General features: G+C 47.0%; 2 long non-coding RNA genes across 6 annotated transcripts in view; one reads left to right on the forward strand and one right to left on the reverse strand.

Moving 5' to 3' along the window:
* Positions 1-5696: 5696 nt before the first annotated feature.
* LOC134148970 (uncharacterized) lies at positions 5697-7818 on the forward strand. Its single transcript, XR_009960323.1, has 3 exons — positions 5697-5739; positions 7205-7401; positions 7526-7818. It is a non-coding gene; the product is annotated as an uncharacterized LOC134148970 (long non-coding RNA).
* An 8729-nt stretch (positions 7819-16547) lies between these two features.
* LOC134148969 (uncharacterized) overlaps positions 16548-22957 on the reverse strand; it is a 206160-nt gene continuing 199750 nt past the window's right edge. For 3 of the 5 annotated variants that reach the window (XR_009960322.1, XR_009960319.1, XR_009960318.1), the window contains 2 exons: positions 22097-22241; positions 18074-20660 (listed from right to left, as the gene is read on the reverse strand). This is a non-coding gene — a long non-coding RNA (uncharacterized LOC134148969). Of the gene's footprint in view, positions 17800-18073; positions 20661-22096; positions 22242-22957 lie in introns of those variants that run through there. The other 2 variants (XR_009960321.1, XR_009960320.1) reach the window with 2 other exon arrangements.

Here is a 22957-nt window from a genome sequence, read left to right on the forward strand (position 1 = left end):
GTGGTGGGGGTGACGGAGCGGCGTTCCCGCGGGCAGAGGAGCTGGCGAGCCCTGTCCCGTGGCCAGAGCTCGAGCAGACGAGCCCTAGTTATTATTGCTGCTGGCGCTGTGCGGGCTCGATTTATTTTTTTGCCCCGCGAGCGCGGGCCTCCCCGAGCGCGCGCCCGCTCGCGTTGCTCGTGCTGTGCCGGCTGATCGTCCTGCCATGAGCACAGATGTGCGCCTGCAAAAAGCACAGTTACGCTCAGTTTGCTTTTAGTTGTGCTTTGGTAAAGCTGGTAGGCCAAAACCAAAAAAGGGCAGTATAGAGACTCAGCTTTTATTTTGCCCCCCAAAATTGTTTTTTTTTCCCTCTGTGCTGCACTTCTGTTGTTTCACAGCCTGCTGCTTCCTTCAGCCTTGCATTAAAGGCTGGATCCTCTGCGGCTAACGCTCCCCGTTCGCCCCGGTTTGAGCCTCCTGCTCGCTTGCCGAAGGCTGCTCCCGAAGGCACCTCGCCCCCCGAGCCCGCTGTTTGCGCATTTCTCCGACCGAGCGCTAAGCGTGCGTATTGGTGATTTAAATATAGCGTTAATGCTTATTTTGAAAAAAAAAGTAAGAAAATCGCAGCCAGTGGAAGGGTGGGGAAAGCGCCGGGGCGGGGAGGGGCCCGGGCGCGTGCCGGGGGAGCGGAGCAGAGCAGCTCCCGCCGCCGGCCCCCTCCTGGAAGCCGGGACGGGGACGGGCACCGAGGCCGCCGCGCGGGGCCCGTCTCGCGTCTCGGCCGCCGCCGGATCCTCCTGCAGCTCCGGGCGAAACGAACGGCGCGAAGCAGAAGCCCTGGGGAGAAGCAGATTCCTCCCCAGCCTTTCAATTAGCTCCTAATCCCTTCGCGCTCGTAAAATCTCCGCTGCAGGCTGCCCCTGTTTGTGTGTTTCCACTGGGCACGAAAGCCGCCTCCCTGAGCATCCGTCCGTGCGGTTCAGGCCGAAACCCCTCTCCGTGCCAGCGGCCACACCTCTCCGCAAAGAACATGTAATTGCAAACCTTTTTTTTCTTCCCCCCCCCCCTTCCTCCCATTTAATGTAAAACCAGCAGACATACGTCACCATCTTCTGCTCAGGCTCTGATGCAAACTTTTTTTTTTCCACCTGGCAGAGTTAGATGTTCAAAAAATATAAATAAATATATACATATATATATATTAAAAAAAAGGGGGCAGTCAGTGGAGGTATTTTTAAACGCATGACACAGAGGAGTGTGACACACGCGGTGTTCTCAGTGGGTGGGTGCAGCGTTATTTCATGTTATTCTTGTCGCTGGGCCCAGCATTACACGCGTGCACGTTACTAGCCGCATCTGATAGCAGCGGGCGGCCGGGCGCAGGGCTTTTCCTCGTGCCGCCCAGCGTCCCGCCGCCGCGCTCGCCTCCCTTTCGCTCGGGCCCCGTCCAGCCGAGCGGGCCGGCGTTGCCGCCAGCCCGGCGTTGTGCGTCTGTCTGTCCGTCCGAGGGCCGTGCGGGTCCCGGCTGGCGCCTGCCCGTGCCCTTGGTCAGACGGCGTTTCGGGTGGAGGAGGGAGCCGCGGCCGCGTGCCAGCACGCGCAACGCGGGGACCTGGCAGGTGATGATGAAGATGGCCGAGGCTGAAGCTGGCCAGCGTCTGACGGGCTCGCCCAGCCCCTTGTACGCGAGCTCCTGGTTTTATAGCCCTATAAAAGGCAGCTGACAGAAGAGGTTCCGATTTTGGAGGCTCCAGCCGAGCTGGGAGGAGCCGGCACCGTCTCGCGGCGCCGGAGCCGCGTCTCCTGGTGCTGAGCCTCGGCCGTGACGTCAGGCAGCGGGACCGGGCTGGGATTCCCGGCGTGCCAGAGGGCAGGAGCAGCGCGCTCGCCCGAGCCGTCGCCTCGACCCCTGCCAGCAGCTCCAAGGAGCTGCTTTCCTGGCTTGCCTCCTTGGAGACTATGTGCAATGCTTGGAAGGGCTGCCCAGCACCTTGCTCGGCAGCGCCGGCGCAGCTCCCCTCCTGCTCTGGGCTTGCTGCTGCTTCGCTGCAGACGCTGCAGCCTGCAGGGAGGAGGAGGCCGGCGGGAGCCCAGCACCCTGCAACACCGGCCGCCTCCAACAGCCGCGCAGCAGAGCGATACCGGTGCAAAGCAACGCGCTGCCGTGGGCTGGTCCCCTGCTGACTTTGCTCCCTACTTACGGCCTCCTCTGCTTGCAGGTTTGCTTTCTCCTCTCTGCCCGCTTCGCACCATGTGCACTCATGGATTTCCTCTTCGATAGATACCTGAAATACCTTTCTGGAGCCCAGCCAGGTGGCTTGGCTCAGGTACCTTCTCACGCTTGCTGCTTTCTTGTGGCTTGCTGCTACGGTCTCTGAGGGCGAGCTCTCAGCAGAGCCACAGCAGAAAAGCAAAGACGGAGCAGGACAGGCCCAAACTAGGAGCACATGAATAGCAGCAGAAGAGCCACCTTCCTGAAACCCAGGAGGTTTCAAATAGGGGTAGAGGGGTCCCCAGCAGCAGGGCTGGGGACATCTCTTCCCTTGACCTGTTGTGTCTCAGGCAGGCAGGGAACCATCAACAGGGACAGGCGGTCTCAGGGTCCAAGGTTATAGCTCGGGACTGTCATAGAAAGTTGATTCTAGTTGCAATATTAGCTGGAGTGAAGATTTACTGGTGGACACAGGGATGCTTCATAGCCACTGAGATCAGACTCATGCCTGAGTTATGAGCTCGGTCTCACGGACTACAAAGAAACCAGGGAAAGGTCCTCCTCATCCCACAGTGAGGAGAAGCTATGGTATGGTGTAAGCGATGCCCCTCTGACGGAGGGGCATGAGGTCTTTAAAGACATTTCTGCTGACTCTTGTAAGATGTGGAGGGAACAAACCCCTTGGAAATGTTAGACTGATAGGTCTGTTCTGTAAAGCTGAAAATAGGAGGAAATTTATCTTTTTACTTGTTTCCGAATGTAAGAAGGAAAACTTAGTGTAAAGCTCAGCACATGGGGTGTGCTGCTTCATCGCCTGTTATCTGCCTGGAAGAGCAGAGTCATCTCTGAGGGCTCCTCTGCCTCTTCTGGGTGTTATGTCGCTGAGAAAGCAGAGAAAAACTGCAAAGCGAGGCCCAGCGTGTTCCCTTTCTCCCACCTCGCCTACTCCAAATTCTCCTTGGTGCTCCTATTCCTTGATCCCCCACCAAGACCAATGGATCCTGGCTCTTTTTTTATGGAGACTCCCCACCGAGGTAGACGCTAGTTAAAAGGTTACTACCCAGCTGTGAAATATGTAGACAGGGTAACAGCTAAATGGCGGAGTGACCTCATATCTCATATTTATTGACTAAATGTGGCTTGAACTAGTCACCACTAGTAAAATAAACCACAGCCCCAAGAACTGCAGGAATATTCCATGGCAGACAGACTGCTGATTCCTTGTCACACTTTCTCTTTCACTTGAGTTAAAAAAAAAAGAAGAAGAAAGAAAGGAGAAAAAGAAAAGAAAAAGCTTTTTTACTAACTTCATTTCATTTACACTTTAAGCCCTAAAAACCTCTTTTCAGTACAGGCTTACTTTTTCCAATAAGAAGAGCTGCAAATCTCCCTGCACTGGAAGAGAGGGTGAGAGGGAATGAGCCCTGTGGACATGTTCTTGCCAACATCCACCTCAAGGCAAAGCTTGGTCAAACTAGGATAGATGTGTTAGACTTCCGGAGAGTGAGTTGGGGTCAGACAGCCACTTGTGACACCGTGTCCATCACACTTGCTATCACAGGCACGAGAAACAGCTACGAAAAATGAGGAGACTCTCAGGTGTGGGCTGCATAAATAAATTAATATGGTCAAAAGACAAAGTGATTTGTTTCTGACTTTTCCAGAGAACTGAACTCATTCAGCACCAGATACGCTTTCCAGAAGAGCTTCTCGAGCTAGCCTAAGTGCAGCTGTCTGCCTGTCGCAGAGTACCTGGAGTGGCCAAGTCATGAGTGCTGGGAGACCTGTAAAGGTGCTGGAGGCTGTGGAGCAGGGGTGAAGAGTGCTGGCGTGACTGTGCCTGCCTGGGAACGGGGTGTAGGACAAACGTGGTAAGGAACTAAAGAGAAGAAAGTACTGCTTTCACAGGGTCGGAAAGGGGTGCTCACCTCCTGCCTCCTCTGTGCTGCACCCCTTCTGCTCTGAGCCTCGTCCGGGCTTCTGGGGTACCCGCTTACACGCAAAGCCTTGGCCACTTGGCTTCCCTGGTCCCACCAGCTCGCTGAGCTGTTTCCCATTGCCTTGTGACCCTAACGCCAACGGGGTGCTGTAAACCATCTGCATCGTAGCTCATTAGCTCACGGTCGTCTGCAGGTCCCCAAGGGAGTGGTGGAAGCCCTGTGCCACAATAACGGTAGTCTTGGCTGGAAAAGCCACAGTGCATTGCAGGTGTTGCTATAACGTACTGCCTGGCATTACCTTTTTTGGTCAAAAATTATGATGCAGTGTTTCCCTTTGGAGATTTACATGCACATTGGGGGGATACCGAGTATTGGAAAAAAGACCAACTTGGCACCAAGAAGGGATACAGATGTTACAACTGTGAGTCCACGTCAACGCTGACTATATACTTCAGGCACCCTGCAATCTCGGGGAGCCTAATAGCTCTACGTGGCTGATTTTTAATATGGTAATGATGTAGAAATCCGCCCCACCCCCCTATTTCTCAGTTAAACTATTAAAGAGACTCAAAATTCAAAGTCGTTTTGTGGGAGACTACTTATTCTGAGGTCACTGGTGATAGGCCATGTTGATAAGGAGACCGGTCAAAAATATTCTTGATCATGTCACCTGGGATCTTATGTTAATTGTTATTGTGGTTAGTTTTTCTAAGCTAATATGTAGACAGATAACAAGGGTCAGAGAAAGGAGAGGAAATAGCCTTTTTAATGCTCTGTAGAGATAACAATTCCTTCTTGCTGCAGGAAATTTTGCCAACAGAGAACCTACAGAAATATCTTTCTCTTATGATTGACATCCCTTTGTCCATAGAAAATTGGGTCACTAAGACTGAAGCCCTCTCTCTTCCAGCTATAAGGAAAAAAAAAGTCTCTTACTGTCTATGTTAATATTTTGAGAGGGGAATAAGTATTAAAAAGTTGTTCCAAAATACTATAATGCTATCCCGGAATTCTGTATTTAGGAAAGCTATTTTTTTTTAATCAGAAAAGATAACTCTATTGCTTGTTTGCACTGATTATTCTTTGATTATTCTTTAATTTCTTGTCTCTGACTTGTGTAAGACACTGGTTTGGTTTGAGTGCCTGCTATCTTTTCTTACCAAAAGAAGGACGGGCTTTGGGTGTCAGGACATATTTGTGCTGTTTAATTTCATCTGTGATTCTCACTGTGCCGATTTTCAGCACTGTAACACAGCTTTGGGCTGGGGTAGCACACGATCCTCTGGTTGGGGCTGAAGCCATCATGTTTCATGTTTTCCACCTGAGGTCATAAATCAAGCTGTAGTTGGATTAAAACTTAGGTTATATTCACCGGCAGTTTTGCTACTTTCACTGAACCTTGCAGTGATTTGGACGTGAGCTGAAGATTTATGCTTATTTGCAGAGCCCACGGTTCCAGGTCAGAGCTTGGACTGAGGCATTACTGGGGAATCACTGCTTCTCCGAACGTCTTTGGTGGCCTCATCTGAAGCAAGAGACATCAGGCTTCGATTGCTAGGAAAACTCATCCAGCCCTTATGTCCCTGCTGAGTCTCCTTCTGAGAAGTGAGTGATTTGATAAAACAAGCCTGAAAATGCTGATACGAACATTGCTCAGGAAAAATGTGAACTGCCCTCGTTCTTCCTACCTAGAGTGGGCAGCATTGGAGCCTGTACGTGATGGAGTCAAAAAGAGCGTATGGGCAGATCTGAACAGAAAACTAGAAGCAGAGTAGAAAACAGATTTGGCTTAACTTTTCATTTCTAATCTCAAAGGGAAGAGATGTTTGTGCACACAGAAGTTATGGATGGATGGGATAGCTTGGGGAAACCCCAGCTCCATGGCCCAGACATGAAGGCAGCTGGGATGACATGATACAATGGTTTCAACTGGAGTGAAATCCTCAGAAATGTTACCCCAGTCCCATCCTGGGGCAAGACCAGTCTGGGGAAAGGTGACTCAGACAACCTGTTTGTTACAGCAATTCCCTCCCGGCTGTGGCTGAAAGAGTCCCTGATGTGACCCAAGTCGCCTTGTAACCATTGCCGTGATTTTCCATTTTACACTCGCCTGGACATTGCTGTCAGGGCAGCTGGTCAGAGCTGGGACCACAGGTCAGACCTTGTTTCCAGCCCTGGGCGCGAGGATCAGACACTCCCGGGGGGAGCCGGGATCCATGAGACCCCGCGTGGCTCAGTGGGCTCCCTCGCGCACCAGCCCCACGGACACGCGCCCGCCCGCACGCACGCACGCACGCAAGCTCTTGGGCCGATCTCCAGATCTGTTCTGGAGGAATCAGATCCTTAACAATGTGGCAGTAAAAAATAATGAAATGCCATCATAAAAAAAGATGTGGAAAAGCAGTTATTTATTTATACCTAGGGAACTAGGAATAATACACCTGCTTCGTAGGGATGGCTGGCACAAAGCTGGCATTGCATAGTGGTACTTAATAATTTTTTACCGCACTTTATAGGCTCTTTCCTGCAATTAATGCTAAATAAAATCAACATTTCTCCAACTTGTGTTTCTGGCTCTCATTAACTCCCTTCTTGCCATTCACCATCTCTTTTCTTCTAGATATCTTTTACTTCTTTTGTGTTTCTCTTCTTTCTCTGCTTTTTAGTCCTTCCTGGAATGTGTAGTCCTACTTGTTTGTCTGTTTTGGGTTGTTTTTTTCTGTTTTTTCCTTTATCTCTGACATTCCTTCCTCCATCTCTCTGTTCAGAGTTATTTTCTTGCTGCCTATTCCCTATGTGTAAATCGATCTCCTTAATATCTGCATGTTGGTAGAAGGGGTGAGGCTGAAGGGCTTGAACCCTTCAAAGTCTCTAGCCTTTATATCAATAGAAACTTGTCCTCTTGGGAGGGGCCTTGGCCCAGAACCCACCTGAGCTTGGAAGTCTCTGAGCAGGTCAGCTCACTGGTCTGTGCCCGTTTCCCTATGTGCAAAATAACTGACCTGGCACTTAAATATCTGTAGCCTTAATATTCTCCTGGGAGTGACTTTCATTCTAATATTTTGGGAAGTATTTGGAAACAGGGTCCGTGCGCCGGAGAGGTGATGGAGCCACCCCGAGGTGCAGGCACCCCGGCCATGAGCCCCCATGAGCGAGAGCAAGACAGATTTGCCCGCAACAACTTAAGTAACCCGTGACGGGCGGATTTACAGCCCGCAGGTGGAAATGCAAAAGGAAGGCTGGAACCTTCGGCTGTCGTTCAGTCAAGTGAGTTAACAGATAAATGAGTGCGTTAAGCAAAATGGGATTCATGGTACTACGAGGTGATTCCAGGACGAAACCAGCCCTGGACTCTGCGCTGAATAATTAGCTTTCTCTATTTATTTTTTAGACAGGAGAAACTTCAAAGACTCACAGTAACAGAAGTGCTGGAAGCGATCGGGGCGTGAGATGTTCATCTGCATCGTGGGAGACATGAGTCCTCTTGCTTAGCTTGTCCCCGCAAAACTTTTAATTGCTTTCAAATTACCTAACTTCAGCTTTGTTGCTGTTGTGAACTGGAGCGGAAATATGAACTTCCAGCAACAGTAACAACAGGTAGGATGGAAATTCTGAAGAAACAGAAACCTTTCTCAAACGAACATTTCAAACTTCTTATGTTTTCATAATGGAAATACCAGTCAGAAGGGCCCAGTGGTGAGAAGGTCCACATTTTGGTCGTTGCTTTCTCCCTCCTGTAACATGGAGACATGATCACTTCTGGTCTGAGACGATGTGGGAGGAGGAGCAGGGGAGACGGTGGTGGCTGCTTGTACTACGCTTGCGCACTGTAACTTCAGCTGGTTAGGACACTTTTCTTCTGCTTCCCCCTATCACCTCCCAAATAATTTTTGTTAATTACCACTGCCCCCTCCCAAAAAAGAGTGAGAATTTTTGTCTCCACCAGTTATTCACCCCCATTTGGTTTTAAATTTGTAGTGTTTCTGGCTTTTGTTTCTGTTCGTTTTAACGGAAAAAAAATCCTGTTTTTTAACATGTAGAAATAATTTAGATGAAACATTTTTCCCCTCTCCCAATCTCCTGCCCCCAACACATGGATTTATTTCTAATGCCACTGAAATTATTTAATGCATTTAATATTTTTCTAAGTAGATAAAGTGAGCTAGGAGAGTAATTAAAAGACCGGGTTTTCCTTGAGGGTAGTAAAAGATTTGGGAACAGATCCTTAACTAGTCTCATAATTGCAACCCCGAACTGCTGTGCCAATGAACCCTAGGTGAGAAACTGGCCCGTAATGTTAAAGGCAGGAGGAAACCAGTTCCAAGAACACGCGCCGTGAAGCCCGAAAGCACAGTCTCCCGGGGCGCCGTGGGACGGCGTGGGGAGCTCTCCCGAGCCTTGCATTCATTACACAAAGAAAATTTCTTCTTTTTTTTTTTCCTTTTTTCTAATCAATAGCAGTTGCAGCTGAGCTTCAGAATGCAAGTCGGCTTTATCTGCCATCTCGTTCAGATGTGGGATGGGAGGGGGAAATAAGACCCACATGTTATCAGCTGGTACATGAAATAGAGAGCGGATTATTAGGGAGGATAAAGGCCACGAGGAAGGAGAAGCTGTGCCTGCTGCCAGGACCCATCTCTCCCTCCGAATGCGTGCTCTCGCCTTTCCTTCTTCCCTACTAGCTGCAGTTAAATGATGAAAAGGCCGGTGTCAAGGGTTCAGGGATTTATGTGGATAACGGCATGGCGAGGCCTGGCATTAGAGAATTAGATCCACGTGTTGCTCGTACAGGATGATCTATGGGCAGGTTTCTGGGGATCAGCAGAAAAGTGAAATACGGCTGCTTTTCTCCAGCCTTTTTTAATCTCACACTGCTCCCGCATCCCGGTACCTGCTGCTGGCTCCTCCCGGCCGTTGCCGCTAGGCAGCCCGTGCGCGGGGGATTCGTCCTAGCGTCCCTCCCCGGGAGGCCTCTTTCCCTGTGGGCCGTGGTCCTCCGTGTATTAGTCTGCTCATTAAATCCATGCCCCCACACATCCATGCCTGAGGTGGCAGCCGGGGTTATTATATGTCTCTGGAATCTGATTAATCCTAAGCTAGACATAATATTAATAATTTAATATTCCCCAGCATATAACATTTTCTCTTGCCTCCCACATAGCCCAAGTAAACTGTTAGAGATTTGCCTCAAATAATATTATCTCGCTGTTTTTCTACTCTGAGCTTTAACCTTTCCAGATTTTGCTGTTAAAATATTTTGGGGGGAAAAGAGAAACAAGCTCTTGTCAGAAAATTGGAGCCTCTAAACCTGTGACAGTTGGCCCTTCTTTGGAGCGGATTCGCCCAGTGCTGGGTTTGAGATATGAGCGATTGCAGGGGCCTCTTTGAAGTCTGTTGTCACCCAAACTCCCTTCCTCCTCTCTTCTTTAGGCTAAACCACCCTGCATGGGTCAGTCTGTCCTTGTTGCCCTCTGTCCCATGAATGTCTCCACCTGGGCCAACAATGTTCTCAAGGGTAATGGGTGCCCAGAGCTGCAGCCGGGCTCCAGAGTTGGCAGCCGGAGAATGCGTCCCTTTAGGGACCTTGCAGGCTCCATCCTATTTATACAGCTCGCTACAGTGGTTGCCTTTTTCCTGCAGGCAGATGGCTGCTGGTTCCTGCCCGGCTTGTGCTTTGCTGCCACTCAAGCCCTACTAGGCTTGACTGGTGATAGTCAGCTGCTCCCCTTGTCCATCAGCGCTCCCTGTGCCTGTGCCCATGTCAAATATTCCTTGCTAAGGCTCCACATTTTTCCCTGCTGAACTGTTTTCAGGGTTTCTTTTCAGGCTGTAGCTCCAATTTTTTGAGGCCAAGCGAAATTCTTGATTTTGGCATTACATTTTAGCAATTGTCTCACATTCTACCTGAGTTTCCCCATCTTTAAAATAGGGCTAATGCTAATTGCCCATTTGCAATGCATTTCCAGACGCGTGGCTGTAAAGTGCTATATGAAAAAAACAGGCATTGTTATTATAAAACCTTCAGGAAAAAAAATTAATAGATTCATATAACTCCACAGTCATTAAAACAAACCTTATGTGGATGGAAGAGACCAGAGCTGAATAAACCTTGCGCAAACACAGTCTTTCACAATGAAATGCAAACTGGTTTTAATCAGCAATACCAAATATATTTAATTTTCCAAGGTTTCTTTTCCCTTTCCCTTTCTTTCAATATTAGCAATTGCAGAAGAGCACGTTGACCTGACGAAAAGAGGGGAACTTTGCCCAACTGCTGGTCTTAATGAATCTCACTCTTAAAAAACAACAACAAAATGCTCTGCCTGAGCTGGCCAGGTCTCAAGATGTTTTCAGCTACACTAGGATCTCAGCCAACCTTTCTCAGTGTGTTATTTCTGAGGTTAATGCACTGCTATTTGTCCATCGATTTTGGACAAAATCAGGCCGAGGCCCCATCAGATCAAAGAAGGGGGCTGCTGATCTCCTCCTTGTGTTCGTTTCCTCCAGAGAAACCACAAAGCCATTTTTCACTCTGCCTCGGCAGAGCTTCTCCTGTGTTTGTTTGGGAGACAGAAATAGCTTTTCGCTAAGAGGATGACAAGGTTACACATCCTGAGCTGTCCTGGTGAGTCAACAGGCCTGGAGCGGGGAGGTCTCCCTGCCAAGGTCTCAGTGGGGCGTGGGGCTGCGTGCCCTGCGTGGCGAGGAATCGGAAACGCCCTTGGCAGGAGCCTTGCACATGGCAAACCTCACCTCAGCTCGTGCTGGGGACCTCTCCAGCAGATTCGGGATGACCCCTTCCTGCAGGGCTGTCTCTTTGTTTTCTAAGTATCTGGGATCCTCTGTGCAAGTGACAGTTCGACCCTGAGAAGGCCCCTATCGCTACCTCCCCTGGGTGGTGGGTGCCTCCAACTGGAAGATGGGATAGAGGTAGCCTTCACTGTGATAACATCTTTCTGCTTCTCTGTCCATCCAACCACTTGCCTCTTTTCTCCATCCAGGCTTTAACTTCTCCATGGACCTTGTCACCATTGGCCTCGTGACAGAAACAGTTGAGGTCTGGCTCTTTAGCCTCTGCTGTTCTTGCAAATAGTTACTCCAGAACCAAGCTGACCTTGCTCTGATCAAGCATCTTAGACTTCTAATTTTCATGTATACCAGACCACTCCCAGGGCAAACAGCTACTGCAGGACATGCAGGCATCTAATTCTTGATGTGAAAGGTACAAGCTGTAAATCACTCATGAGGTTAGTGGTGGAGAAGGAAAAGAGAACTTGCCTGTTCACCTTATCTGCCTTCCCTTGCACTGACTCCAAGCTCACCTCTGGGATGAGGAAGGTATGCTGAACTCAGTATCCTGGTAGCTGTCAAGGAGGAAAAGCTGGGAGAAAAATGGCCCAGCCTGCTTCTTGTTAATGCACACCTAATTTCTAGTAAAAGCGTGTTGTCTGCCTGAATGTTGGCATATAGCAGAAGTACTGCGTTCAGTGATACGTCTTGCAATGAGAAATGTGGAGGAGGGCTTATGGATGATGCATGGGTCAATCTCATTCCTGTATGGGAAGCTTCCTGTCTATGCTACTTTCACCTGTTGGAGAAAACTGACACCCCTCCTGGTTACACAACCAGGCCATGTGAAGACCAGCCAGACCAGGAAACGTGCATGTTCTTGGTAACTGTAGGACTGTAAGATTGTGTAACTCATTGGCAGAAGTGTCTGTGTATCTATTTGCAATCTATTGTCCTCAGCTAACAGGTTTAAGTCCAGATCATTAATGGTATTTAATCACCCACCTCCTTTTAATTTCATTGGGATGCAGGCGTTTAAATACTTTTTGTCCTTGACTAAGGTAAGTCCATTGGTTTGCATTTGTTGCTGGCTAAGAATGTGGACAAAGCTGTGTAGTAACTTTTAAGCAACTGTCAATTCATGGTGAGCAGGTCAAGGGAGGTGATCCTGCTCCTCTACTCAGCCCTGGTGAGGCCTCGAGTACTGTGTTCAGTTCTGGGCTCCCCAGTGCAAGAGAGACATGGAGCTACTGGAGACAGAGTCCAGCGTAGGGCCATGAGGATGATCAGAGGGCTGGAGCACCTTCCCTATGAGGAACGGCTGCGAGAGCTGGGCCTCTTCATCCTGGGGAAGAGAAGATTGAGGGGGGATCTTATCAATGTGTACAAGTACCTGAAGGGAGGGTGTCAAGGGGATGGGGACAAACTCTTCTCAGTTGTCCCGTGTGACAGGACAAGAGGCAATGGGCAGAAATTGAAGCACAGGAAGTTCTGCCTGAACGTGAGGGGGAATTTCTTCCCTGTGAGAGTGGACCAGGTTGCCCAGAGAGGTTGTGGAGTCTTCTCCGGAGGTATTCAAGGCCTGCCTGGATGCAACCCTGTCTAACATGCTCTAGGTGACCCTGCTGAGCAGAGGTTGGACTAGATGATCTGCAGAGGTCCCTTCCAACCTTACTGATTCTATGATTCTATGCTGAGCCCTTTGTTTTTCAACTCAGCTGGCCATGGTGTATGTGCTAAAGCTAGTACTCTCTGCATCCCATAAGCCCAAATGATGAGAGACTAAGAGGTCTGTGTTAGGCTGCACAAAAGAAAGAAGGGAGCAGAAGAGACCAAAACCAGAATTTCAAGATAAAGCAGTGGGATGAATCCTGGATTTTGCAAGCAAGGTGTATATTCCTCTCATCACAATTTCTGCATCATATTATTTAATGGCATTTCTGGGTACACCAGTGGAGAAATACGTAGTTTGGCAGTCATGGAGGAGAGGAGAGGGTGGCAGGCTGCCAGGTCCTGTCTCCACTTTTATACCCTGATAGCACTGGGCAGATTCCCGAGGAATGAGACAAGTACAGTGATGCACACATACTTGTCAGGTGGTTTAAGTTCTCAGTAATTATGCTAGAGCATGACTAACATGCTGTAGAGGAAGATGCGAGAGTTTAACGAACACATTGTTGTGGTAGGAACCGCACAAACGTTGAATTAGGGAGAGTCGTCTTGCCAAAAAACGTGCAGCTGATGAGATGCAGAATGGGAGGGCAAAGAGAGCCCCAGCTGGGTGGCAGTGAGGAGCTAAGGTCTCTTGAGTCTCAACTGTCCTTCCCACTGACTCTCCTTGGTCCATCCAGTGCTCCTGAACAGTTACAGATGATAGTCTCACCCATAAACAGGTAACCTCTTTACAAATGTGAAGCATCAGCAGTACATCACCAGAGACACCGTTCCTTGAGGGAGCTGGTCACATTCACCAGTCTCTCCACTGTGTTTGTCACAAATCAAGTTATTGCAGGCTTCACCCAATGTGATGCCAGCGTTACTCACCCTGTTTACTGTTTCCATCCAACTCACTGCTCCTGCAATGTAGAACGAGTTGTGCCAGCTAACGAATACCATCCAAACGGTGAGGAATGGACTTCTTATGTGCTAGATATGTTAGGTCATGTAAGTCCTTCCCAAGGGGTATAATTAGAGATCACCACACCCTCCCTCCACATGTTGAGCTTGACAAAGCTTGCTGGGCTGCAACCCCTCCAGTAGCAGAAGTAAACAGCTTGCCATGAAGTCTGCCCAGAGGGCTGGCTGTTCGGTTGGGGTGGTGCACTGCCCGTGCTACGCTCGTGGGCTGGAGACGCCCGCCTGCGCGCAGTCCTGCCAGCCAGCCGGGCGCTCCTCGGCAGCACTCCGGCTGTTCCCAGGTACTTGTTGGTTACGTGTTGCGGGCAACATGGGCTTGGAGGCAACTTGTAGTGCTTTGCTGTGAAATGCTACTAAGTGGAAAATACTCTTTTCTTTACAAAATTAATTTTGCCATGAATATTTTCTGTTTAAAAGATCAGTCTCTCCAAAGTGAAAATATTTTGCATTTTCCACTGCTGCAGCTTCTTCCTATTTTTCCAGTGGCATAAACAGAAATGGAATATTATTTTCTAATGTTATTTTATGAAAGGACAAAAAATGCAAGGAGCAGTAAACATATCTGACAAGGCTCACTTGAAAAGAAAAGGACATCCAATTTGGAAAGATATTTCTAAGCGAATATGAGAAAAATTAAGATTAGCTGTAATTGACAAGGAATTGCCTTAATTGGTAATTAGCAGAGAGGAGAACATTGTTCTTATTTAAAGATAGCCCCAAACTTTCAGCTTATAAACTTTCCTGTTGATGTCAGGCTTGTGGTCCCTGTTTCTTTTTCCTTTTTATCTTCAAATCTGCTTTTTTCTCCCTTTTATTGCTAGGCCTGGCTCATTTCTTCCTCTCATTTAGGAAGTCAGCTTTCCAAAATTAATGTTATATCATCTTACATCCACAATCATGGTCCTTGCATCAAAAAGGTTCCCAGCATCATCAGGGAATTTCAGTGCCCAGAAGCTGCTACTCCATGAGCTGCAGCATTTTATGCATCTTCCTCTGAAGCTTCTGGTCCAGGCCACGTGAATGCCTGGGCTGGAAGCGCCTATATTTCTAGCTGAAACATCTCAGAAGATCTCTGATCCCCAAGACAAAAAGCCCACAGCCTTCAAAAGGCAAGGGGAATGCCTCTGACCACATGGCCCTCAAAATGGGAGCAGTTCCTAGCGGGAATACTTTGTTTCTCTGCTGTTTGCTCGTGTAGTCAAATCCGAGTGCCACCTGCAGACTTTGCAACCAGCTCAATCTGCAAGCTTCGGGACTGCAGCCATAGCTCTGACAAGCACATCAGGGTGGTGGCGGGGGCTCGGACCTCTCCAGCACTCCAGCGTGGTGAAAGGGGTTGTGGCAACCAAGGGCTCCGGGTTTCTCTGCTCCAGAGCGACAAAAGGCAGCAAGGAGCATTTGCAGGAGGGGGAAAAAAATCCTTCTGTTCCTTTTAATTGATTTTATTTAATTCCGTCCTTACAAAAACTAAGATAAAACCCAAGGCACATGGAGGTATGAAACACACCAGGATGTTAAATACCCAACCTATGTCAGCAAAGAACTTGCTCTTAACCAACAATCCACCTGAAATACCTGGGGGCAAAGGCGGAAGCTGTGGAAACATGTTGCAACAGACTGAAGCCATCCTAGAGAAAAACTGCCACACAAATAGAAAGCCGGAAGAGAGACAATTGCATTTCTTGGTTTCAAAAGCCACTTGTTAAAAGTATTCTTTTTGATCTCAGCATAGTGCAGCATGCCATGAAAATGCTAATTCCAAGAAAGTTCACCATCCTAACTGCAGTGGGTTTATTATCCTAATTGACTTACAACATTCAGCTCTAAATTAGCCTGCTTGGAAATGTGATCGGCACCAGTAATTTTCCACTTTATGACATACGTTATAATAAATAATTAAAAAAAAAATCATAAATAGCAATAGTATTAGATCACTGGGGCTCATGAACTACTCTGAAAGTATGGTGCAGAAAAGAGAGTTTTTTTGGTGCAGAAAAGAGAGTTTTTTTGATGATACAACCCTAAAATTCTGTCTGTGTTACTCTTTTGCCATAATCAAATTATCACTTATAAGAACTTTTGCTTGGTCAAAAAGAGAAAAAAAAAACAATTATAATAATTCCATTTCACTGTTTTCCATAAGCTTGTAGCCAAGTTGGCCAATAACTAAGGCAAAAGGCGGGGGAAAAAAGGTATGTATTGTATACTCACTTAAAACTTGGCTAGAAATGACTTTTTATTGTCTATTTTTTTTTTCCATGCCCAGCTTGGCTACTTGAGACAGACTCATTGCCAAGTTTCTATAGAGTGTTATTTTCCTATGTGTGATGTGTTCAAAAACATTTTTAAAAGCTGCCCTCAAAGTGTTGTACACGCGTTTGGTATGGGCAGAGCCGGAGGAGGCTGCGTTTGATAGCGGTACCGAGGCAGATGCTGATGCTAAAACGCTCGAGATGTTTTGCTTGCTTCCCCCCCCTCCTCCTGTTCCCTGTGTCGCCCAACATGGAAAGATCTCCAAATGGGCTGTGCTCACAAATGCAGCTGAAGACAGCCATATGATGTTAATATAAACCTCCGCTGTCAGCTTGGAGAGGCACCAGGAAAGAGCCCCAGGAATGCTTTTTGCAGCTCGTGTCTCTGCACGGTTCCAGGCGGTGGCATTTGTCAGGCTCACCCCGGCGCGGGCTCCCTTCCCCGCGCGTCTGGGGCACTGGAACACGTGTCCGGTTGTGTCTAAGCACATCCACGGCTTTTTAATTAAAAGAAAAGGAAACGATTCTGGTTAGAATTGAAAACGGTCTGTTGGGGGGGGGGTACAAGTGGTTCCTGGCCTTTGCATAACTTTGTCGTGATAAAATAAGAAACCCAGCTCTCCGTGTATCTCAAGGGCTATTTGTCTTTGAGTCCCTCGTTAAAAGCATTACTCTGGAACATATACAAAGAGCACGGGCTTGGGCTTATTCTTACCTGTGATCATTTCACTTTAAAGAGAAAGAAAAATAGTTTTAAAGTTAGCTGTGGTTTTCTGCAATTGTCCAGTTTAAGTTTGCATTCCACTACATTTGCCCCAGATAAATGTTTAATTTCCTTCTGTTTTATATTTGATTTAATTTTCTGTTTTTTATGGAATATCATAATGTTCTTTGGTGGCAAGCAGCCATGGTGTTACCAAATGCATCTGAACCATTACAGACAGAAAGACAATCACGTGCAATAACGAGGGCAAGTCTGTCATAGCTTTGATTTTCTAGAAGCATTTTGTCATATATAAAAGGAGAAAAAGGGTAAAAGCATCCAGATATCTCAATCTCGCAGCTGCTTATGCATGTACTTAATTTTATTATCCAGTGACAAACAATGAAGTAATCTATAATACAGGAGCATAACCTTGAGCTTTTAAACATAATTTAGAAATCCAATCAAGGAAAAAGAAAGAAAAATGCAATTTCCAGATGTACAAATTCTCTCTCTGCATCATGTGATATCAAAGTTCTTTTAAAATTCTATCCCAAATGATTTAGGAGCAAAAGTTGTTTTAACTGAGATAGAAGCCTAAATCAGTTAAATGGGACAGAAGGTGATTATATTCTTGATGGGTCCTTTCCATTTCATGGATCATCCTATTTTCATATACTTGTTTTTACTCTGATGTAGATGGATTCATTCTTGGTTTACATCTTGCCAACTAATTGCATATTTAATTCTCCTATGTGCACTTCTGGGATTTGTTGAATTACTTAAATGTAGGTCAAAAAAGAGAGGACTCAGAAGAAAAGTGAAGGAGACAAAATTGAGAGAGGAAAGATTGTGTGTGGCAAGATGCACACAGATGGCTTATTATCGCTAGGACCATGTGGCAGAAGCCAAACTTATCTGACAGTCTGTTTTCACGATGCAAAACTCTTTCAGGGATTGCTGAACCTCTGAAAGTATCTGGGTGCTTCTTGCATGATGCTCACACTTAGCTGACCTTGCAGAAGCCTTGGAGTAGGAGCAGTTTCCAATCTAGCTGTGCAAATTGACAGATTTAGGGCAAGGCTGTTGCGAGCTGGAGACCCAACCAAACATTTTGGTGTTTGACACGTCTCTAGAACTAGACTCACCAGGATTCTGCAGGTTTCCAGAGTCCACATGGACGTTTTAGAGGTCCTGCTGTATGTGGCATCTCTGCAAGGATGAAAGCAACTCTGCAGAAGCACTTGTCTGTGGATCAGTCCCTCCCTTTCTCCTGCTCAAAGACTACGCAGAAAGCAAGAATCAAGCAACTGAAAGATTTATGTTGGAACTAGATCCCCATGGATCAGAACGTGAGTAACACCTCCATCCCCTCCCAAATCTTCCAGACCTGACCTTTCACAATCACCATTTCCTGACCAATAACTCCAAAGAAAATAGAACTGCTAGTTGGTATTTAATGGAAATCTGTGCAAAACTTGTCAAAATACACCACCATGCCTGTCAGATGCCTGGGACAAGACCTCTACAGTAGTTTCCAGAAACCCAGTGCAATTACTTACATTTTAAATTATCTTTAATTGTTGCATGTGAGCTACAGAAACATTTTTCCCCACTCTGAAGCAAGACCTCGCTATTAAGAGTCACCCCGTAATTGCGGCTCTAATAGGGGAGCTGCAGCAGGTCAGCCACAAGGGTTAGTGCAGGGTGCAGCTCGGCAAATGCGGCCGCTTAATCGAGTAAGTGGAAGTGACACATCACAACAGTCCCATCAATTACGGAGGTGCAGTTTGGAGTGTAAACTTTTTAGTGAATCTAATTACATCACCAGATGTTTTAATCCAGTCTCCCTGCCCCTCCTTTGCCATCAAATGCTACATTGTTTTTTGAGTTCCTAAAATAATAATGAAAAAACAGCTATAAAATCTAGATAAAAACTGACAGTTTTTTTTTTTCCAGGAAGTGAACATCCTTTTTTCTATCCAAGAGATTATTCAGGTTTATGTATGGCATTCACTACTTGTGGGACTGAACTAACTCAGGACGAACACGCTCATGAATTGATAGGGTTGTCACTGAGGGTGCAAGACTAATGAAAAATATATGAGATGGTGTAAATGTGCTCAAGAGCTGAATGACAGCAAAACAAAAAGCTGTTTGCCAACTGACCCAACGTTCCTGCTGACACAAAACCTTGAAAACGCAGCTGAAAGCGGCGTTGCTGAACACTCCTGCTTTGCTCACATATTACACTCAGACGTGAGCATGAAAAAAGCCTGCACATCTAGGACAGGGTGAGACAGTGAAGCATCTGTGCACGCAGATGCACGGTATTACGTTGCAGAAGCAGCCTGGCAGAGCAGGGAAGGGAGCTAGCCCCACCAGCGTCGGGAAGAGTCTCCTCTTCCTTCAGCGGACTGTATTTTATGAGATCAAGGTGGGAGATCAAGCTATGCACATGCAACGTGTTGTCCAGTCCTCAGCCTTGACTGCTGCACATGGAAAAACCTGTCTTTGACAACTTAATGCCTAACATGGAGCAAACAGATCAGAGTCTCCAAATCTTCTTTGTTAGAGCTTCAGCTGAATAATTTGATGGTCTTTATCTTCTGTGGCTTATCACATTAATAGCTGTTTTTCTTCCCTTCTCCCCCTCCTCCCAATCTTGCTCCCCAGCTCCTAGAACAGTCAGACTTGTACCGAACATAACTTCAGTCACCCACCAGGATGGAAACAGGCAGAGCAAACAATGAAACAAGACTGTTTATGAAGCCTTCAACACATTAGGCAGTGGAGAAGAGCCCAAGTTTCCATGTAAAGGCCTGAGTGGACAAGAATGACGTGAAGCACATGGAAAATATGGAAAATGTGGAATAAGTAATAAAATTATAAATAAAACAAATACAATAAATTGGGAATGCAGTTTTACTCATAATGATTTGTGTTCCTAGTAACCCAAGACTCCCTTACCTTAGGAAAATTGCATGTTTTTCCAACGGGGGAGCTTGCTGCAGGTGACAGGCCTGACTGGCTGTGTGGTGGGCTGGATCAGTGAGTGGCGAAAGCGTCCGACAGGGAAGCAGGACTCCAGCGCCCCGCCAGAAGCCCTCTCTGACAAAAAGACTTGCATCACGAGCTCAGGAAAAATCACTTACTCAAGCAGCTAGTGCTGGAATTTTGGCCAGAAATGACTCTTGGCTTGTTCTGGATAGAGAAATTTGCACTGGCGGAGTTGCCCAGATGCACTGCGCCATCCCGGAAGGATTATTTCCCAGTTTTGCTTAGGTATGAGTGGTGTAAGCTCTCCCCGCCAGCAGTGCCCTCTCTGGGTGTGCTCTCCCAGTGACTCCCAGTGGGTGCACTGGTGAGCTGGCGCCTCTGGGTCGTCACTGTTGTAAAAGCTGGACGGTGTTTCTGGACCTGACTGCTGGGTCGCCGGCAAAATCTCTGCTTGCCTAACACACTTGCAAGCAGGCAGTCTTTCTTAAAGGAATGCATATATGCATTTATACACAAAAGCAAGAAGAAAGGAAAATGTAAAGACAGCAGTGCTCAAAAGCTTACTCTAAATTACTGTTTTTAAAAAGACATATAAAGTTCTTGTACACTTTAGCCAGCAGTGATGCCCTATCTATCTCCTGATTAACAGTGCCTAGAGATACTGAATCAGCTTATCAAATATATGAAATATGGTTTGTATTTATGATTACTTAAAGGTCTGTGGGAGCCATGAGCCATCATGGTTAAGGGGCACCTGCTATAGAAGTCAATAGGACAGAAAGTGCGGTGGGGCTGGACTCAGCTGCCTTTGACCATTCATCTTAATTAATCAGGTACTTCTTTATATGTGGTCCATTGGGAACGGCTTTAGCACAAGTCCAGAATGTGGCTTAAATTCTTTACTTTCAGCCTGAATGATTTACGTTCAAACTGAAAATGCAAAGGGCAGCACAAGCCCAGAGGAGTGAAGTAACTTGCCCACTGTCGTTAAGAGAACCAAAGCAAGCTGGGACCCTGCTTCTACAGACACATTGCCACGACCTGGGATGGTTAAATATTGGGGTCTCCGGGACTGTCCCTTCGTGGTATGTTAAGAGCTTGGAAAAGTCTCCTTTGGTACCGCTGTGATGATTCAGTCGGCTGTGCTAGGAAAAAAAAAAAAAAAAAAAAAAAAAAAAAGAGGGAGAGGGAGAAAAAAGTACTAGCAGTGTATGAATTGCAGCTATTCTTCAAGGTGAAAGATCTGAATTTCCAGTTCCCTGTGCCATTAGGACTGATATGGCTCTGATTGGCCACTATATGGTGAAAAAGCCCCTCCGCGTGCCAGTATTGAAAACTGTTTGTGCATTAGTTGGAGTCTTTGCCAGTGAAATAATATCGTCTCCTTTGTTTATTATATTGAAACTCGATAAAAGAAAGCGGCAGAGGGGGAAAAAAAATAAGTTTGCGGTGTGAAATGAATGTTCTCGTCTGGGCTCCAGGATGCAGCCGTGAGTAACGTCTGTGGCATCGCTGGGCGTCCTACGGCAAAACCGAGTTATTGTGCGGCAGCTGGGCCGGGGGTGCCGGGAGAGGGCTGCGTCGGGGCGCCCAACACCACATCAATTAGGGGACCGTCCCCCCCCGGGGTGACGGTGACGGCGCCGACGCCGCGAGCAACGCGGGCCCAGCGCTGGATGCTCGGCACTGCTGCTCCTCGGGAAGGTAGGGAGCGCCTTCCAAAGTCCAGCGCTACCCCTTGGTCGCAGCACTCAGCCTGGAGCCCTCGCTGGCTGGAAAAAAAAAGAGCCCACGCCTTGCTCCGGCTCCAAAGCTAGCTTTGCTGCATTGGAAATCAGCCCATTTTTGGTGCAGGCAAGACCTGAACCTAGCAAAGTGTCCTTGTCAGATGCGAAAGGTCGTGTGTGTCTGCATCAATGTGTCTGCAAGTTGATGGGCCCACTTTGCAATGAAGTGGCAAGAAATTACTTTAAATGACAATATCAAATCAAAACAAAACAAACAAAGCCCACAAAACCACAAAGTCCTATACAAAACATAAGTATGTGTATATATATATATATATATATATATATGTATATATATATATATATACACACACACACAAACACATTTTCTCTCTCTCTCTATATATAAATATAAATATATATATATATATATATATACACACACATATAAAAGAAGTATCACCTATGATAAAATATGAGAGCCCAGAAGTATTAAGCAACATAAAGTTGTAAGGGAGAGCAAAAAGTATTAGTTAGATTGTAAATGTTTGGGGCTAGTCCTCACCATTTTGTATTTTACGTTTCTACATGTTAGCACAGAGGGCTCTTATTCTACGGCGGGGACCCAGGTGTTAATGCAATAGGGGAGTAATAAGAGCAAAGACAACAACAACAACCAGAACAACAGCAGAACCATCAGCGTGTATGTCCCACAGCCTGGCTCATGCTGCCCTGCGCTAGCAGACTTTACTGATTTTTTAACCTGGGCAGCTATAATGTGTGAATGCCTGGGTTTATGCATTAAAGTAGAAAGGCAAAATTAGCACAATATAGCCTGGTTGTGTTGCACTTACCAGGGCCTGGTGTGACACAGGGCTGGGAGGAACAGTCGGTCTCTCTATGCTCTTGTACGTATTTGGGCCTGGGGCCAGTCCAGCAGCTTCAGTACTACCCAGCACAATTTTTCAAAAAATTGTTGCCTGAGAATGAAGGCGGTATCTGGAAGAGAAAAGAGAAGAGAAGAGAAGAAAAAAAAAGAAGAGAGAAAAGAAAAAAACAACAAAAAAGAGACAAATGACAAATGTTTATTTGGAAACATATTGAGGATCCCTTATAATTGCCTTTTTTTTTGTTTGTTTTTAAATCTTTTGGGTGTATTTGAGACCATAGTTTCCAGCATTTGTGTAACAGGGTGAGTTAGAAGAAACTTGGTTTTAAGTGAAAGTTGAGATTCTTATGCATTCACAGGACTCCCTAAACTGGATATTTTTACAAAAAGAACAACCTAGGCCAGTGTATATGATGGCAGTTTGGGGCTTTGCAGCAGCCCGTCCTGCCGGCCTGCCAACGCTGCAGCTGGGCACAGCCGTTTCTCGCGGGTCTTGCTGCGCACGGTGGCTGCAGCGCTTTCGCCTGGAGGTGTCGGCTGTGGCAAAGGGGTGTGCCATCGATTCTGTCCTAAAAATAAGGAAAACTGGAAAAGAGGCTCTTCTGGCATCAAACAGCTGTAAATAAAGCTTGGGACAGTGGTGCCCCAAGAGTTAAAGGAAGAAACAAGCCTCCCCCTTCCATGCGTGTGTGTTTTGATCCAGCAAGATCCCACCCGCAGCAGCCGCCCCGGCGAGCGGCTGGAGAGCGGTGGTACAACCATGGGCTCCCTGACGTTTGTATGGAAAAGACAAATCCATCAACATGTCCAACCCCTGAAACCAGCT

This window comes from Rhea pennata, chromosome 19 (genome assembly GCF_028389875.1).
Source record: "Rhea pennata isolate bPtePen1 chromosome 19, bPtePen1.pri, whole genome shotgun sequence".
In the NCBI taxonomy this organism is placed as follows: domain Eukaryota; kingdom Metazoa; phylum Chordata; class Aves; order Rheiformes; family Rheidae; genus Rhea; species Rhea pennata.